This window comes from Ixodes scapularis, unplaced genomic scaffold (genome assembly GCF_016920785.2).
Source record: "Ixodes scapularis isolate PalLabHiFi unplaced genomic scaffold, ASM1692078v2 ptg000312l_1___fragment_3__unscaffolded, whole genome shotgun sequence".
NCBI classification, from domain to species: Eukaryota; Metazoa; Arthropoda; class Arachnida; order Ixodida; family Ixodidae; genus Ixodes; species Ixodes scapularis.
The window spans coordinates 2,918,311-2,927,989 of record NW_024609958.1 but is presented as its reverse complement, the minus strand read 5'-3'; positions in this window follow the sequence as shown (position 1 = coordinate 2,927,989).

The following is a 9,679-nucleotide window of genomic DNA, read 5'->3' as shown; positions in this document are numbered from 1 at the left end:
TTGACGTCTCTAGACTTCGAGCCGCCGCCGGCTCATCCTGACCGGCGGTACGTCAGCAGCCCCTTCGCTCATGCACCCAAGACACCCAGCACACTCCTAGGCTATACACCAACTCATGTCTACAAGCAAACCGGAACGCACCTAGCGGACGCCACCGGCGCCGCGCATGCGCGATGGAGTGTGGGCAACAAGCTCGCCGTCGCCCATAAACAAACCATTGAAATGCGATGTTGTCGGCAAAGGTGTGAGTCCGCCTGCCCTGTTTCGCGTTCGAATTGTTGATTCTACGTCTTCCTGGCATACAGAGGTCGGCATTTTAGGTCGCCCTCACTCACCCTCACCTTCACAGCCACACTCAACTAAGCCCCTCACTCACCCTCACCCTCACAGCTACACTCACCTTCAGCCCCTCACTCACCCTCATCCTCACAGTCACACTCACCTTCAGCCCTTCACTCACCCTCACTGAACCTCACGGCCCTCACGCCCCTCAGGCACTCATGGCCCTTACGCAACTCACCGCCCTCACGCGCCTCACTCACTCATGGCTCTCACGCCCCTCACCGCCCTCACGCACTCATAGCCCTCACGCCACTCACCGCCCTCACGCCACTCACCGCCCTCACGCCCCTCACGCCCCTCACGCATTCATGGCACTGACGCCACACACCGCCCTCACTCACTCATGGCCCTCACGCCCCTCACCGCCCTCACGGCCCTCACGCACTCATAGCCCTCACGCACTCACCGCCCTCACGCAACTCACCGCCCTCACGCCGCTCACGCACTCATGGCCCTGACGCCACTCACCGCCCTCACTCACTCATGGCCCTCACGCCCCTCACCGCCCTCACGCACTCATAGCCCTCACGCCACTCACCGCCCTTACGCCTCTCACCGCCCTCACGCCCCTCACTCAGTCATGGCCCTCACGCCCCTCACCGCCATCACGGCCCTCACGGACGCATAGCCCTCACACAAGAAAAAGTGAGCACCCTCTAGTCATCATGCGTTTTGACAGCTGTAACTACCCCACAGGCTTACATAACTACCCACTGGGCTCGAGCCATTGAGCGTTACCACCCTGTTGGCAAGTGACAAGCATGGGGTAGTCACGTTTTATAAACTCTTAAATTGAACCTTTAAGTGTATGCAGTCGTTCAATAGTAAAAGTCACTTCAAAAATCTCAAAAAGTATTTGAAACTTGTTTTCTTTGTGCGTTGGTTACCATTTATTCAAATTTGAACCGGTCGAATCAGGCGTGTGGCTCAGTTCGCCTAAACTGGCAGAAAACAAACATTGCCAAAGAGTACAGGCAACCTTGGTAGGCACCCGAGGCAGATAAAAAGTATCGCGGTTGTACTTTTTGGTTCCGTCGCGGGTTTTACCATGTACTGCTAGTAAACGTAGTAAACAGCTGGCAGCTGGCGTCGTACTCGAGGAATTTAACCAAATCTCTAGAAAAGCACAGGAAGCTACGCACAGGCGTGAGTTGATTGGAATGTTCGCCGGACGATATACTCTTGTCTTTTATTTCGCGGTTCAATAGGGCCACGGTCCCACTGAATGTGGCAGTTTAGGTACATTTAGGTACATATCAAAAGTGCTACGTTATATCAAACGTAGCACTTTTGTGTGCTTCGAGTCATGGTACTTCAAATGCCGCTGAGGAAATAATTAAACTATGATAAAATCTTTTATAACATTTAGAGCTACAATGGTTGCCCAAGAGGTGCACAATGGCTTTTCTCCACTTTCGAAGTCATAACGCTCCAGGAGCGTTTCAAACTTACCTGTTTTGACGCATATCTTTTTTGGACATCGAACAGATTTATTGGCGTCTAATAATATTTATTGTTTGGAATAGAAATACATTGCGATGTATTAAATTTTCACAATGATCTTGCTTTGGTTTCTTAATAGGTGTAGAGCTTAGCTAATTTTAAGAACAATTAAAAACTGTTTGGGTGTTTTGTTGCGCTACCTGGCGGATGGCAGACAAACTGCGGATTTCTAATGTTCAAAAAATTTCCGAGGGCGGCGTTGGCGTCTGTATCATCATCAATCTCCGTGTCTCTTTACCCTCACATTAAAAAAATATATTGGAAGATTTACTATCGATAACTGAATGGATTAAGTACTGGGTCAGGCTAATAAATCTAAGACAAATAATTACACAAGCGTAGCGTGATATAATATGTTCGTTATTCGATATGATTGAAATCAATAAACAATTAAGACGAAGAGGAAAAGAATACACCTGAGTTCACTTTATGCCTAGAGTCACTAAATGAGCTTTAAGGCACTCCGTTCCCCAAAATTGTTTTGGGCGCCGCCATTTTGGGTCTTGCTCAGAGCAAACGCAACTGCCGATCATCATTATCCAAATGTACGACTTCCTCAGCATTAGATCCGGTGCTAGGAAGCTGATGCAATATTGCAATGCTCTGTCGCGGGTTGTTTAAACATTCGTGAGGGACGGAAAAGCGTTTTCTGTGATTTTAGATAAAGCTTCATAAAGCTGGCAACCATGATTTTAAGCCACAATATGACCAAGTGTCGTTACTCTGAACCGTAGCTAATTTACTGGCACAAACGGGAACAATGAAGAAGAGGCAGGTGTCAAAAGGTAGTGGCTTGTGGAATCCACGGGGCTTACGTCATGGCTCCTCCAGGTATTACAAGCCTCTTGAACAAGAGCATGGATAGTGTCATTAAATAAGCTACGCTTCAGAGTAGCGACACTTGGCCTTACTGTGGCTTAAAATCATGGTTGCCAGTTATTTGAAGCTTTATCTGAAATCACAAGAAACGCTTTTCCGTCCTCCACTTTCAACAGTTTGCGACAAAGCAAAGCAACATTACATGAGCTTCCTAACACCGAATCTAATGCTGAGGATGTCGCACTTTTGAATCATGACGATCGGCAGTTGCGCCTGCTCTGCACAAGCACCAAAATGGCGGCGTTCACAACACTGTCGGGGAACAGAGTGCCGATACTCTAAGCGCAGCTCATTTATTGGCTCTAGTTCCCGCGAAACTTATTTTCCCTGACTAAAACTGAAAGTAAATATAAATAACACACCATTATTATAGCCTTATTTAGTTATAACCATATACACATAACCAGAGGAGGGAGCGGGCGGGTAGGAGAGGGTTTTATGTGCGACCGTTCTAACCGCCTCAAAAGAGAGAACGCACGAGCTTGCGCTGGTTTATAAAAAAAGGCATCCAAAGAAAAAAGGCGGCACGCTGTGTTCTTTGTTATTATGCGTCTAATTGCAAATTGTTGTGTGTATGTTTATACAGCCGGAAGTTAGTCCGCCTTAGTGGGCATCTGACTCTCAGCTGTAGATGAGCAATTTAGCCAGTGCGGTACAACCGCAAACCTGGGGTCTTTAACGTGCACCACGCAGTAGTGATACACGACCGCACGCCGGTACGATGCTCTTCCAGATCGAAACGGGCATGGGCGGGGTGGGTTCTGCAGCGCGAGCTTTCGCTCCAAGTGCTCCGAGCTGGTGTGCACTAGACCATGCACTCGGCCACCGACACCCCCTCCCCCCCCCCCCCTCCTTGTGCGTCTAATTTATATACAAATCGACGATGGACGTCAATCGTCTCGAGGTAATGTAACGTAGTAACATTATATAAATAATAAACTTGTTGAAGGACTGAACGACTAAATTTTTCAATTCTTGGATTGTAATATGGCGGTAGCCTATTGTACTTACTGTTGATGAAGAGCGATATGAGGTGACGAGGTAATGATTAAAGGATGAGGCTCTATAAGAACGACGATATTAGTGGGTGTCGAACCACAATGTACAGTGCCAGACTTGTTTCAAGAATCGTGCACCCAAACACTTTCTTCACCCCCAACAGTATATAGTAGAATCAATGAGGATGCTGCTTTACAACTGTACGTGGAACAGGAAAACTGCACTGTGCAGAAGCGCGGCTTATTCGTTAAGATGAGGGACGGATTTCTATCAGCATTCCCTGATTGACTACTTGGAACAAATGGCCTCATTGACGTAAAGTGTCCCCGTTCCAAAAGATTCTTGAAGCATACTTAAACCGCAAAGGAGTATGAGGCGAAAAATAAGAAAAAGGAGCCTGGTGTGAAAGGTTCAAATCACCACCATAGCTTCTACTATCAAATACAGGCAAATTACACAATACACAAAGAGAGTTGCGTGATTTAGTTATATTTACACTCAAGGGCATTGATATCCAACGTATTCAGAGAGATGACACCTTCTGGTCAACCAACATAGAGCCTTTTCTACTCAAGTTTTACATGGAAGGATCGACTTCCGCTGAAATTCCTCACGTAAACGAGTTGTCCGACCGAATATTGATTGATTTTGATTGATAACTTTTTATTTAAGACATAACTGTACAGAGATGTCCCAGGTGACATGGCAAAAGGCATAAATGCCTGACGGGGCCATGCCACCCTTTTGGCAGCAACGGTAGCAAAAACAAATAAATGAGGAATGACACAATTTCACTCCAAACTAAAAATCTATACAAAACAAAACAAATACATCACAAAACATGACGTGAAAGGACAATTGCTACTTATCATTCCATCTACTTATCATAAACTGTCATTACTCCCGATCTGGGAATCTCTCGATCTTTGTTCGTAGGCCATAGTATCATAAGATCGAGGGGTGTGGCTCTTCGTCCGCCGAATATTGCTTCGGCGGGTTTTTTTCGGTGTAAGATGAGACCGTCGCGTGCTGCCGGATCAAGAACCTGGCGATTCTTCACTGAACTGCTTCTTCCGTAAGCTTCAAAAGGGCTTTTTTTTCGTTTCGCACACCATCTGTTCTGCTTGCCCGTTAGTTGCAGGATGGTATGTTGCACTAATGTGATGCCTGATGCCGGTTTTTTTTTCTTCAAAAACTTGTTTATTTTATTTGAAGCAAGATTTGGCGCGTTATCAGAGAAAAGTATTTTCGGTAGGGCAAAAGCAGGTAAAAGAGACCGTAGAACGTCAATGACGTGTTTGGACGTCGTGGCAGGCATCGTGTAAACTTCCAGCCACTTAGAGTACGCATCGCCCATGACTCCGCAGATGTGGATACGTTTCGCCACCCACCGACCGAATAGTGGATCGTTTTCAGTTACTGTTCATGATGGCGTTGGACTCAAGGAAGACTTCGAGTTTTTCCACAAAGTTAGCCCAGGTGCCAGGACTTTTGTCGAAAGCGGTAAGTGTTCGGAACGTCGACAACGTCGGTAGCCACGTGTAGTGCTTGACACTGGACACTTACCATTCGCTGAGAAGAAACTTGCTTCTTCGTCTGCCATGAGTCGTCCGATATCAGGTCATCACCGCAACACCATCTCCCGACAAAACTGGTCTTCATTGTCCGCATGTCCATAGTAAGCAATCACGTCAACTTATAAATTCCCGAACGCTCATAACTTGCCATCGCTAAACGCCGTTCCTTCATAGCGTCTTCATTGCAAATAAACGTCTTCCTATTTCTTCTGATGGTTTTCATCATATTCCTCATAAGGTGTACTTACAACATTATTTGTGTCGGTACTTCCGAAAATATTGCAACGGCGTTTGTTTTTTGGGAACCTATAATATAACAACCTTTACAACATCTTCCGGACCCCGTGAAACATAATATTTCGTGACTTTCTTTAGTCGTAATTAAAATGGTGAGGAAGTACCGTAAATCGCGAAGCAGTTTACTTGACGTCCGCTTCCACTGGTGTCTTGGAAGATTGAGTCTACTGAGCGTGCATTCCTGCAGAGGAAATTTTCATTGCTAAAATATTGACACGTCAATCAACATTTGATTCCTTCTTGGTAAGATTTATTGCGAAAGCCCGTTACAACCGCCGAACCGCATGTCCCTATATCAGCCTGACATTTTTCCGTTTGCTGGGCTCACAGCTGGCAGCGGCGCGAGCAAGGCCACGAGGGGAACGTGATGGTGCTCGAGCCATCCCACTGTGAACCAATGTTTCGCCCACCCGTCGGGTGCGTGTCGCCATCTATTCGTCGAACTAACGCCTAGTTCAAGATGGCTGCCGTGGGACCGCAGCCTTAAAGGTGCGATCGGTCAGTTCTGCGTGCAGATCAGTTGCAAATGGCCTCCTCGGTTCCGCCGAACTTGCACGCCTATCGTACCCATTTTTTTTTGCTTTCAAGTGCAGTGAAGTATGAAGCAATGAACACCACGACTGAGGCCGGACAGGACGAACGTGCACAGATATCTGGGATCATGCCCGTGTATTTCAATATTTCTCTGTCTTGGGATATATGATTCGCCTTCATTGGCTCATTTGTCACATTTCATCGAGCGTACTCGATAAAAAATGCTTCAAACAAGTGTGTGTCATCCAAGGTGGAGCACTTTGAAGGGGACTAGGATGTCAGGCCTTTCGGCACGCGTTCCTTTAACCTATATAGAAGATTCCAAGTAAATTTTCAAAAATAAGCCGTTGGCAAACATACACGTGCTATTTTAGAAAAAGTGCTGTTGGAGAAGCTAGCCGGTGCAGCGCAGAGAACTATGTTCTCGGCGTTCTTTGATGATTGAGGTCGGTTCAGACACTTGCGTTTGAATGCGTTTGACAGCGTTGCGTCGAGAGCCGAAAGCGACTCACCGGCACATCTGTGCTTCGTATGAAGCTTGGAATCCAATTCAAGGAATCGTCTTGGCACGCGATAGAAGCAGCAGGGATGTCCTGGTTTCTCGCTGCCGCAACGCAGTCAAACGCAACTGTCTCAACCAGGATTTAGATAATTTATCATACGTATTTCGCGTTCGCTGTTGGTGAAGGCATGGGCCCGAAAACGGCAATTCTGCACTGTCCTCTTGGCGCGAGCGCGAGCGCATAGAACGCATATTTGAAAGACACACGCTTGAGCAGAAACAATTGTAGCGAAAAGAAGAAAACTGAAACATCGCTTCGGGGAGGACCGGCGGACGGGCTTCGCTAGAATTAGAGCACTATATAGCTCCTACGGAGCAGAGTAGCGCAATCCTTTGAACCCCGTGTTTTGCCGACAACATGGCCGACAGAGCGGCTCGGCGCGAGTCACGTGGTACTCAGGGTTCCAGGAGGTGGCCCGCCCTATGGGAGAATGCATGGAGGTCGACTCAACACGGGTGATTAAAAAATGAACGGCGAGTTCACACTTTTCAAAACTAGTCTGTCGTGAAGTTAGTAAAGCACTAAACATTTTAACAAAGTTTTAATAATATCGGATGCGTGTGCAAATTTTGAGAAGGCAATTTTCAAGGCAATGGCGTTTAAAGCGGACGATTTTTGCTCGCAGCGGAGATGGGCTTTTCGGGTTGGCCGGAGCGGGTCACGTGAATGGTGTGACGTCGCCGTGTCGTCTGCTGCATAATGCCGCTCAGGCAATTTTTAAAAAAAATTCACGTCTTTGCGGGGCACAAAACTTAGCGCAAATTATTCTAAAACGCTCCATTATTATGTCAAAAACGATTGCCATTCCGTACATCCCCACAATACTGAAGAAACACCGATTTTCTCACGTTCTCCATGCATTTCTGACCGCAGTTGGAACCACCGGGTGTTCGCCGCTAGTCGCCGACAGGCGGCGTTCTAGATTGCGCTACTCTAGGGTGCCTACATGTCTGTCTGTCTCAGGGTGAAGACATCCATTGTTGCTCTAAATGTGCCAGCGCGTGACGCTCTCGCGCACTCGGTGCGTGACTTGGGCGCTAAAATGGCGTCTATGCATTAGCCAAAGCTACGCGCTCGAGCTGAGGGACACCGGATTGCGCGCACTTCAAAATGCATAAAAAAACGACTGGGCGGAAAAATGGCTGAGATGTCACCACTCAAGCAAAAGCGCGCGTGTGTATGAAGGCACTCTACGCTACTCTGCTCCGAAGGAGCTATATAGTGCTCTAGCTAGAATCACCTGCGCGCGCTCAGTGTACTCAACATTTACACAACCGCCGCTGAAGTAATTCGGATAAGTAAAAAGAGAAAAGAAAATGCATAAGCGTGTTCAGAAAGTTGTGATTGCAGAAATTGGTTTCGATAATTAATACAATTGTTTAAACAGGCTTCTGTATACTTGAGGTGTAGGCAAGTGGGAAACGAAACTGATCAAAACGGGACGTGTAGCGACTATTCAATTTGATTTATAACCTGCAGTTCACTTTTGTACTGGATCACATTAAAGATACGAGCGCTTTCCTAATGGCAGTAGGGGAAAATAATATATACGTATAAATCCTGCACAGTCTTTTCGTATTTATGCAAAATATGACAGTGGTCACCATCCTAATCGGTAACGGAAAATACAGCAGTATATAAGCTGGTGGTGTCTAGTAGTCGTGTGTATAGGGATGTAGAGTGTCAATATCTCAAGTTGTACCTTGTGCTGTTTGTGAGCGCGTGCATGCATAATATTGTATGGTGTCTCTATGTCGCGTACATGTGAAGTGTGGTGCAGAATATGTACTACGTGCATGTCTGGCGAGGCGCTCAAAACAAAGACTGTTCGTTTCTTTTTTCTTAGTTTGAGCGCTGTCCGTTAGGTGGCGCGTGTCGCCGCCCAATTCAAGGAGTCGCGCGTTTATGTCTACTTATTTGAGTGAAAAACATGGAGGCGCTCCATGGCTCCACGGAGCAGCCATAAAGGGTTCGGTTCTCGGCCTCTCGTTCCAGTGGGATCAGTCCCATAGCCAGTTGAATGGTTGTTCCGTGCGGTGAATAGTGCGTGCACAGACGCGGTGGGGATTACAAGGGACTTAAAAGTGGATAACGAATGCTAACAGGTGAGCAGGAGCGTTGAACGATCGGAATTGACGCCGCTTGAATCGATGATGCCTCGCCTCGCCGCTGTCAACTGAAAACGCCGGATCACTTGCGGCAAGCACAGCAAGCCGATTCTCTGTTCAATAAAGACATCATTTCGTTTGTCGCTATACGATTCCTTCTTTGAATGTTTTCTGGCCGCGAAGTAAATGCAGCAGGCCGCGCGAAAGCAGTCGCGGACAAACCCCCTCGAATGCCGCCCCCCCCCCCCCCCTCCCTCACATCGCCGCCCCTACTCGTAATAGGTGCGGTGCCGGTGCTTCGAGGCGCGTTTTGGAGTGCTTTAGTGCGCACGGAAGGCAGCGAACGGGCGTACGCACTTGAAAATCGTATTTTAGCAAAAAGCAGTCCAGTTCGCTACGCCTTACTCGTATTGCTCCACTGCCGCTTGCCGTCCGCCATATTGCTTTTGGGGGTGCTCACTGTGACTACCTGTTGATTCCATTCCGTGTGACTACCCATGGGGTCGTTAGTATTACTAAGGGGGGTAGCGATATCTGTGACGGCTTCTGACTACCCCAAATGTAGTACCCTACGACTACCCTTTTGTTGAGAGTGCACGCCACTCACCGCCCTCACGCCCCTCAGCACTCACCGCTCTCGCAGCCCTCACAGCCCTCACGCCCCTCGCGCACTCACCGCTCTTGCAGCCCTCACAGCCCTCACGCCCCTCGCGCACTCATGGCCCTCGCGCCACTCAGGCCAGCTTCAGATGGGGCTATTTCGCCCAGAAACTTGACGTCGCAACACCAGCAACGCGGGCCGCCCGCGATCACACGCAGCAACCAATTGCTGCAATTTGCCAGCATCATCATGAAATTTTATTTTTGTTGCACTATT